Raw genomic sequence first — 10553 nt, forward strand, 5'->3', positions numbered from 1 at the left:
CAATTTCTAGAAATTTATCATCTACACATATTTGCCTACATGTAAAATGAATGTTTGCACTTATTTTCATAACACCACTGCTTCTTGATAGCAACAGATGAGAAAGAATCTAAGTGTTTATCAACAAAGGATCAGTTAAATATATAATGCGACACAGCAAAATAGAACACTGCTGCTGTGACAAAAATTAAGAATGAGCAAACCCATTTTTCCTGATATAGAAACATCCTCAAATGCATTGTTTGGGGTATGTATGATAAAAGATTATTCACTTTACCCTATAGGATAGCTGAGAGATGGGAAAATAATATCAATTATCAAATATATTAAAATTGAGCTGATCAAGGATAAATCTCTCAGAGGATTTAATAGTCACGAGAAACTGAACACAAACAATGAAATTCAGTATAGTTTGTGGTTTTGAAATTTTTCAAGATAAAATTAAAATGATGCTCTGAGTTGTTTATATAGAAAAAGAGTGAATGATAGCTCATGAAAACAGGGAAAATGGAACAAAGAGAATCCATAGACTGATTTCCAAGACTATTCACATTATATTCTAGGGTTACTTATAGCTTACTTTAAGCATTTTAAAAACTCTATAATGTTGCCAAGAAATTGATGCTCATCAATAAAGTACAATAGTATAATTAATGGACAAACTGGCCAATCATTTTGTCCCTATGGACCTAAATTTATTAGTAAGCTCAAAAATAAAAACAAGGCAAAAATTATTCTTAAGAGTTCTTCCTTCCATATATTATCATAATATATCAGGCTAAGTTTTAAAAAAAATACAGTAAAGTCATTATATGAACTCTAAATTTATAGTTACAATTAATATAATTAACCATATACATATAAAATACAGTAAGTGAAAACTTTAATAATCTTGATGAGAAATTAACCATTACAATATCTAGCTGATAATCTATTGTGCAATCAAGCTTGGGATTTTCCCAAAATATTTTCAAACTCTGAGTCCTGCCAGGAGTGATTCTTGAGCACAGAGCCAGGAGTAAGTCCTGAGTACCTCCATGTGTGGCCTGAGGACAAAAACAAATTAAATAATGTACAACATATGGAAACACTTTGAATAAGTTATAGAGGTTATTACAGTTCCATCTTGTAAGATGAAATGTTCAAGAAGTTCAAACTGGCCATTATTGGATTTTTGGAGTTGATGTCTCTGAGGGAAATAAAGGAGTTTTACTTTGCCATAATATTTAAAATTCAGCGGGTAGGGCATTTGCCTTGTACTCGGCCACCCAGGTTCAATTCTTCCATCCTCTCGGAGAGCCTGGAAAGCTACTGAGAGTAGCCCGCCCACATGGCAGAGCCTGGCAAGCTACCCGTGGCATATTCAATATACCAATAACAGTAACAACAAGTCTCACAATGGAAATGTTACTTGTGCCTGCTCGAGCAAATCAATGAACAGGATGACAGTGACAGTGACAGTGACTGCCAAATAAAAACTACATCCTGAGTAATTTTCACCAAAGATACTTTTAGCACAATGCTGAACCAATGAAAATGCAAAATAACCAATAAACAAAATAATTATACAAAACAGAACAAGTGAACAAAATTTCAAAACCCAAAATGGAAAAGTAAGGTAAAATTTAAATAGTGAGCAAGCATGTAGTCTTGTGGTAAATGTCAATAGGATATGGAATCAGTCAACAAGGGCCATAATAATGTTTCTATTAATGCAGATTCAGCTAAGAGAGCTAAAATAAAAGTTCCAAAAGAGAACTCTAGGACTGTGCACCTTACAAAAATGATTCCAGGATAAATTAAAGGCATGACTAGTGACTAGATCTATAAGCTACTAAAAAACCTTTATCAGAAAATAAAAGAGGGTTACCTGTGGTGGTAGCCTAATTTGACAGATACTGCCCAAGGACCATCATGGAGATGCTTGGAAAAAGGACTTTTAATCTGACAAGGCATAAAAGATGAAAAATCACTCAGAAAAGAATATGAAAAAAAACAGAAAAAAAATGGATGTGTAAAAACACCAAAGTAAAAGGAAATGTATCCCTATTGATAAAGAGTTCATTTTGGCAGAAACACAACTACACAATCAACAGTCTTTGTCTAATCCTTATCTCATTGGACTTTGCAAAACGCTAAGATACACTATTTTTTGTCATGCATTCTTCACTTTTGGGGAGGGGATGAATTACATGACACACTTACCAATCCCAAAACCAAGCTGACAAAACCACATTTGTCCATATAAAAATACTGTGGACAAAACAGAAACAAGTTTTCCTTCTATTTTTATGCACAAATAAACTGAGGCTTTGTATGCCTAACTTACTTTGCCAAGGTTATGACATGTTTTAAGAGTATATTCAAACTCTTTATGATGATTGAGTCCAATTCTGCTTTGATTTATAAACTTTATAACTTAGACTTAATCAAAACTTAAATATATTTATACTCAGCAATCTTCAGAACCCCATTTCTTCCTAACCTAATCATATGTTTAATAGAAAACTGATCAACAATTTGTATGAATGAATGAATAACAATTTAATTTTGTTGGCAGTTGTTGTAACTAACTAGAACCATGCTATTCTTCAGATATGCCCAGGAAAAATGCTAGTGAATTAAGTATTTCTGGATGTGCTATGGAACAGAAGTTACTCATTCATATGAAGTGGTCTTATTGCTATGGTAAGCATCACCTAGCCATGAAATAGAAAGCTAATTCTTGCATAGTTCTTTACAAAATGACACAGTATGATTCCAACTAGAGCCATCTGTCAGAAATGTAATCTCAGTGGTTGGAGCTGTGTGTTTTTTTTCTTTTTATAAATTGATAATGTTAGAATCCTGGATTCAATTTTGGATACCCAGCTATTAGATATATTTCTGGAGATATAAAGAACCTAAAAAGCCTCCAGTAGCTGTCATAAACATTAAATAACAAAAGAACACTTTCCATGGTGGCTGGCACAGAACTACATAGGCCAGCTATGCAAACAAGATGAGAATCAGCCTAAAACATCAGGATCCGAGAGAAAAGTACACAAACCTGGCAACAGGTACTGAGCAGGATTCAAGGGTGAGGTTTGTGCGTGCCTTGCTCTGGGTACTTGCTAGAGTCCCCTCAGCCACTTGCAAGTCCTTCCATTTAAACCATGTTATCTATCTTTACCTTTCCATCTTTTTGCATTAGTTGCATATATTTTCCTTGAAGCCATTTTCAGTGGTCAGTTATATGCATTCTTTTCAAGTGAATGAAGTACATGGAACATAAGCCAGTGTGAGCCACTTCAGAATCAATAGGGAAAGGCAGATAACGGAGATTATAATGTCAAATTTGTTGCTGACAAATACTGGGCTTGAGAAATGATTTAGATGTGCAGTAACACAGGTTAGCTAAAACTGAACTTCAGAACTGAACTTTGAGTAACTAAATTCTGAAAAAAGTCAAACAGTAAAATCATGCCCCAAATGCAATTTTTCTGACTAGGTACCACAAATGAAGTATATTTACAATTATAGACAGACATCTGCATTTTCCCCTTCATATTAGTAAAGGCATAAAAGATTATAGTGATTAGGAAGTTTTTTAAGCATAGAAAAAGGCAGTGCATTTTTAGCTGCCTGCAGTCCCCTCAGAACAACTCCACAATACTGAGACCAGTTATCAACCAATATCAAAGGTTTTTACAATTTCCAACACAGATATTTGCAGGGTGGAATCTCTTTCCTCCCCGTATTGTTGCCTCAATGGAAGATTCTTGCTCAGAAAAAATAAAGACAGACAGATAGCCCTGCCCAACTAAAGACAAATGGATTACTGTTTCCCACATCACTCAGCAATTGTACAATGTGACATCTTTTAATGAGGCAAAGAATTTTGCTTTTTGACTAAAGAGAAAGCAATCCTCTTAAAATAGTGTGGCTTTCAGGTTTCTTAAGAGATGGCTGTCTGCTTCCTTCTCAATTCTGATTTACACAGGGGTAACACTGACATGGACTGGAGGATCCTGTGTGGGAAGATAATGTTCATGACTAAAACCACTTTGTTATAAGCGATGTTCTCAAAGTATTTTCTGAAATCTCTGCATATCAAAGAAGTAAACAAACAAAACGTTGGCTGTTCTTAAATACAGCCACCCATACAATTATAAGCATTTTTTAAATGATTTTAGGAAAAACCAAGTAGAAACATATTTATGTCATTCCTCTTTCTGTCACTACATCCATCTGCAAATAGCAATGACCAACGTGGTACGAAAGAGGCCCCCTCAAAGAAAACCCAGCCTATGGGAAGGCCACCCCTCCCCAGTGAGTACTGCTCTGCTCCCAGTAGTTCTTGAAATCACAACAAACAACTATTTTGGGCCATCTCTTTTCTTATGCCTATACGCTTGGAATTCCTTTAACTATAATTAAGAACTTAAATTCTTAAAGAATTGCATCATTAGAAACATTAGAACAATTGAAAGTGTGCTACAAAAGAGCAAAGATATTTATAATTCCTCACTTATTTATAACTGTCATGATATATTTATATATTTGGATCTGACTCCTGCAAGATGAGCCAAAAATGGAGGAGTGTGTGGTTGTGTATCCATTATCTATTATTATCAGTTTTAGGCAGTTATTCTACTATTTAGCCTACCATTTTGTTAACTTAAGTGATCAGTAGTCTAAATTTATTTTGTTCCCTGGAAGAACGAACTTCATGACAACATATTTTAATATTTGTTGTTAAAATTTTTTTTATTTTAATTTTTTATTGAGTCACCATGTGGAAATTTACAAAGTTTTAAGGTTTAAATTTCAGCTATACAATGCTCAAATACCCATCCCTTCACCAGTGCACATATTCCACCACCAAGAATCCCAGTATAGCTCCACCCCACACCCCCACACCCCTAACCCCTCCACCTTTAGCCCCCCTGCCTGTGTAACTACTACATTTCACTTTACTTTCACTTTGATTGCATTCAATATTTCAACAAAACTCACTATTATTGTTTGGAGAGTCTCTCCCCTAAAGTCAGACCCACTGAAAAGGAAGCATTAGATAATTTGTTTTCCATTGCTGAGGATGAAGAGGTATGAGGTCGAGTGACCACACTTAGTGGCCTCTCGGTTTTGGGTTTCTGTATTTTAGTATTTTAGTAACTAAGTCCAGATTTTTTTTAATAAATTTTAAAATTTTAAGTAAAATTTTAAATAACTAAAAGTTACTTATTCAAAATATAAGATTTATAGCTAATATGCAGATGAAAATAAATCCTTTTTAATATGAATTATATCACTAAGGGTATAATATTCAAAGATAAATATAAAATTTATAAAATAGCTACAAATTCATTGGAGCATATTATTGATAAATTAGTATGGGTCTTTGAGTTTTAAAATCAAATGACTGGACACAGATAACATTGCATTATATATATTGTATAGTTTCATATTATTAAGCATGTTACACAACAATACTTCATTGTTATTGGGTTATCCTGGAAGTTCTTTGAAGATGTTAATAAACTTCACTTTCCAAAGGTTACTGAACATAAATGAAGTCACAGATTAAAAATAAGGAAAATTAGAAGTACTGAGAAAACATTGCATAGAGAAAGAAAACAGTATATCTTAAAGAAATAATAAATTAGCATGGACTGATGCTACTTATATTAAGGCCCACATCCCAAAAAACAAAAACAACTGGTGTTGGCGTGGATGCGGGAAGAAAGGGACTCTCAAACAGCCCATGTCCTTGTTTTCGGGGCCAGTATCCTTGCCCGCCCCCTCCCCTCAACCTGTGCCATGTAATTCTATCACTGGTTAAGATCCAGAGGCTATAAAACAAAGCTCCCGGAAAGAAGCTATGCAGAGTCTCCTGCCTGAGCGCTTGGCTGTCTTCAGTGGGGCCCCTCGGAGAGGGGCAGGTTGAGTCTCCCTCCCTGCCCTGAGTAGAGCCCCAGCTGCCGAAGACCTCCAGAACCCAGCCACAGCCATGCTCAAGGCCCCTCTACACATGCTCGCATGAGCCTCACACATGAAGGAACCGGCAGAGGATCCCCGGTGTGCAGGACGCAAGGCTGAGATCTCCTAGCCTGCTTGGATGAGTATTGGGCCTCCTCTAACCAGATCTCCCTTTTCCAGTAGCTAAACAGTCACACTCACAAACTGTCCCAGCTGTCATGTAATCCCATCAACAGCCAAGATTCAGAGACTATAAAACAAAAACAAAGCTTTTGGAAGCGACCTCTTATTGTCTAGTTCTCCCTCTCGGAGAACCTGGCAAGCTACTGAGAGTATCCTGCCCACATGGCAGAACCTGGCAAGCTCCCCATGGTGTATTTGATATGCCAAAAATCAGTAACATTGATGGGTCTCATTCCTCTGACTCTGGAAGAGCCTCCAATGTGGCACCATTGGGAAAGATGAGTAAAGAGAGAATGCTAAAATCCCAGGGCTAGGACAAATGGAGACATTACTGGCGCTCACTCAAGCAAATCAATGAGCAATGGGATGACAGTGATACAGTGATCCTTGCCTCAGAATTCAGAATTCTCAGTTCATCCTATGCTCAGAACTTGTAACATAAGTTTTTGTCAACAAAAAATGATCCCGTGCAACTCACATTCAAGCAAAAGGAATTCCTTGGGTGTTTCTTTAAGTCTTAAATTGGGTCTTATTTTTAATTATTATAGGAAAAAAATTAACAGAGACTCTTGCTTAGAGCCTCCATGTTATCAAATTCAATTGAGTTGAAAATTGAGCTGCTATACTTTTTACAAGTGGACAATAAATACATTCTTCTTGATGAGTCAGAAACACAGAAACTTCAATGATAACTTGCATGATTTTGATCAAATCAAATTAAGCAATTAGTAAAATTGATCAGTCAAGTTGGTTAAACCAGTAAAGCAGTTAAAACACATAGTCTTGGGGTTAGACAGTTCAGTGAGCAGAGTGCTTGCCTTTTATATTGTTAATCCAGATTCAATTCTCAGCACCCTGTATGGTTCCTGAAGCCCTACTAGGAGTGATCCCTCAGCCAAGAACCAGGATTAAACCTTAAGTATGGGTGTGTCCCCAAACCATGTAGTCTTGGGACTGGAGAGATAATACAGCAGATAAAAAGCTTACCCAGCATATGGCCAACCTGGGTTTGATCTCCAGTACTAAAAATTGATCCTTTGAGCCTTGCCAGGTGTGATCCCTGCGTGCAGAGCTAGGAGTAAGACCTATCACAGCTAGGTGTGGTTCAACCCCTTCCTTCCCCCCAAAGAACCACAACAACATACACTATTAGTATGGAATGATGACAAACCCTTGATCTTGGGTTAAAAATCTCAAGAGTACCAGGCCCTGGGGATAACTGGTGAGGGAGAATAAAGAGGTGGATAAGAGGTGACATAGTATGATGGTGGAAAATCTTGGGCACTTTGGTAGTGATGGAGTATAGTAACTTTGTATATCAATGCCATAAACATGGACTCTTACAACCACATTACTTAAACTATTATCATTTTTTTTAAATAAAAAATATTCTCCCTGATCTTTCTAAAAATTTTTTCTATTACTGTGCACAGACACTGTTGTACTTCTCATCTTTTTTCTAAATTTTTAATCACTCAACTAAAAATACAATATATAATCTAATCTTTTTTGTTTTTTCCAATGACTTAGATTTAATCATGGGAAGCAAACTAAATGGAAATCTTATAATAGAGAAGAATTACATGTCAGTGCCTCTTGCAAACAGAAAGGAACTAGGCTGTCCTTCAACCCGATCCCTTCCAAACAAAGATACCCACAGTGTCCATGGTGTCTGGCTTAGGAAGGGGAGACGCTGCTGGCGGTGTGCATTGAGGTCACCTTGCTGGCCATTCACTCCTGGCCATCATCAACACCCCCCCCCCCCCGCCCCTGCTTGCCAGCTATGCTCATCACCTTTCTTTTTGTGGCCGGTGATGATGTCATCGATCCTCAGCAGCAGAACTGCAGTCTCCACTGCTGTCTGATATGTTTGTAGTTTCACAGCCAATGGCTCCCAGATGCTCAATTCCTTCAAGTCCACCAAAGTACCTGCCTCACGGTTTACACCCCAAGTCTCACAGTTTTCCTGGGTGTGTTTGGCCCAAAGGGAAACAAGGAGACGGATGGTACTAGCACTATAGTTCTGAATAAGGGTCCGAGGGATGACCTCAAGAGCCTGGGCAACAGCTCGGTATGATCATTGCTCCACACCAGTCATGGCCTTGGATTTCTCACTCAAGGCGAGGGCCACAGCCATCTCGGAGGCCCCACCCCCTGGCACCAGCTGCGGTCCAGGAGAACATCGCAGCACACCTGCACGGCATCCTAGAGGTTGCGCTCTACCTCCAAGAGAATCTCTTTTCTAGCTCCCCAGAGGAGAATGGAGCAGGCCTTGGGGTTTTTGCACTCATAGATGAATGTGAAGTACTCATCTCCAATCTTCTTGATTTCCAACAGGTCTGCCCCTGTACCAACATCCTCTTCTCTTAGTTCCTCTGGTCAGTTGACTATCTGGGCCCCATAGGTTCTGGCAATGCAATTATTGTCTGTCTTTTGGACTCTTCTGATAGCCGTGATGTTGGCCCACATGAGGTAGTGTTGAGCTAAATCATAGATGCCCTTTTCTGTGATGACAACATCAGGCTTCAGGTGGATAAGGTACTCGCACAGCTGTTGCATGGACTCTTCCTCCATTGGGAGAATTCGGGTAAAGTCTTCTTCTCAGGTTATCTCAATGTCAGTCTGGCTTTCTCCTTGTATTCCAAAGAAGAATCCAGCAGCACAATGTGAGGGTGCTTGATATAGTGCCACACTCGTGGATGGGTCATCTCCTTACTAATCATGACTCCACGTAAGATGCAAGAGTCCTCAATGATGCCTGCAGTTATCTTTTCCACCTTCGCATATTTCTTGATGTCAATGTCTTTCTGACCATTCTCCTCTAATTGTATGGTTTTGACAGCATCCAGAGCAATGCTGGAAGCCAGAGAGGACCAGCGACTGATTGCTTTGGTCGTGATGGAGCGATTGATGATGTTCAGCATCATATCTCGGTTATTTATGTCAACAGGGATGCTGATTTTCTTCAGGGTGTCAATCATGTCATCCAGTGCTTTGCAGTAGGCACTGATCACCACTACTGGGTGCATCTGCTGCTGCTCCAGAAAAAGCTCTGTCACAGAGAGCATCTCCCCAGCAAGAATAATTACTGGCGTTGTCCCATCTCTAGCCTCTTCATCCCGTGTCTGGCTAATTTCAATCATGGACTTGGCTGCTGGATGTTGTACTTGAATCTCATGGAAAATAGCATTGCCATCATTGGTCACCACAATGCCTCCCATTGGGTCCAAAAGCATCTTCATCATGGACTTGGGCCCCAAATATGTTCGAATGATATCTGCAATAGTCTTGGCAGCATTAATGTTTCCAGATTGAACTTCCCTTCCAGATTCCCGCTTTGTGTTCCAGCTGAGCACGAGCACGGGGTGATGACCCATCATGGCAGTGCGATGCAGAGCCAGGTACCCAGAGCTGAAGGAACCGGCAGAACCTTCTGGAGAGAGAGAACCACAGAGAAGCCTATATAATCTAGTCTTACAAAAATGTTTTTATTTGATTTTGCTTGCTGAGTATTTAATGGAACTGGAGCGATAGCACAGTAGGTAGGGTGTTTGTCTTGCACATGGCTGACCTGGGTTCGGTTCCTCCATCCCTCTCAGAGAGTCTGGTAAGCTACCAAGAGTATCCTGCCCACACGGCAGAGCCTGGCAAGCTACCCATGGCATATTCAATATGCCAAAAATAGCAACAACAAGTCTCACAATGGAGACGTTACTGTTGCCGCTCGAGCAAATAGATGAGCAACAGGACAACAGTGCTATGACAGTGCTACAAGTATTTAATGAGCACCCACCTCACTTGCTACACAGTATGAGCTATTAAACTTATGGTTTATAGAGAGACATACAAGCCATTTAACTTCTCTTATTTCTAGACAGAGATATGCACAGAAAGCACTGAGGAAGAATCTGGTCTTGGGAATAATTATTTAAACAAGTAATTTTCTAAACAGAATGTAAAGAAGCAAAGACATCTTGGTAAATAAAGGCTAGGAAAGAGGAGCAAAAGTTCTAGAAAAGGAAACACAAAACTCAAGAGGGCAGGCACATTTCCTCTAACTCTCTTTCTCCTTTTGGGTGCTATGGTTTACAATACAGATACCAAGTGGCCATCATATTCGGTCCACAATCTACTTTCAGCAAGCATCTCCTATTCTGAGCGAGCCCTCCATGCATCATTTGCTTAGTGGCCCCTTCTCTATGCCAGTGCCTTTTTCCCCAGCATGTGAGGCCAACTTCCTGCCACAGAAGCAGGGTGTGAGGTTGGGGGCGGGGGAGTGGTGGGAGGGTTACTGGGAACATTAGTGGTAGAGAATGGGCACTAGTAGAAGGATGGGCACTTGATTATTGTATAACTGAAACATAATCTCGAAAGTTTGTAAATCTATAGCTACTTCATGGTGATTCATA

General features: G+C 39.0%; 1 pseudogene; it reads right to left on the reverse strand.

Moving 5' to 3' along the window:
* Positions 1–7891: 7891 nt before the first annotated feature.
* Positions 7892–9521, reverse strand: LOC101555280 (T-complex protein 1 subunit gamma-like; annotated as a pseudogene).
* Between the last annotated feature and the right edge of the window lie 1032 nt (positions 9522–10553).

Source organism: Sorex araneus, chromosome 6 (genome assembly GCF_027595985.1).
Source record: "Sorex araneus isolate mSorAra2 chromosome 6, mSorAra2.pri, whole genome shotgun sequence".
Taxonomy (NCBI): Eukaryota; Metazoa; Chordata; class Mammalia; order Eulipotyphla; family Soricidae; genus Sorex; species Sorex araneus.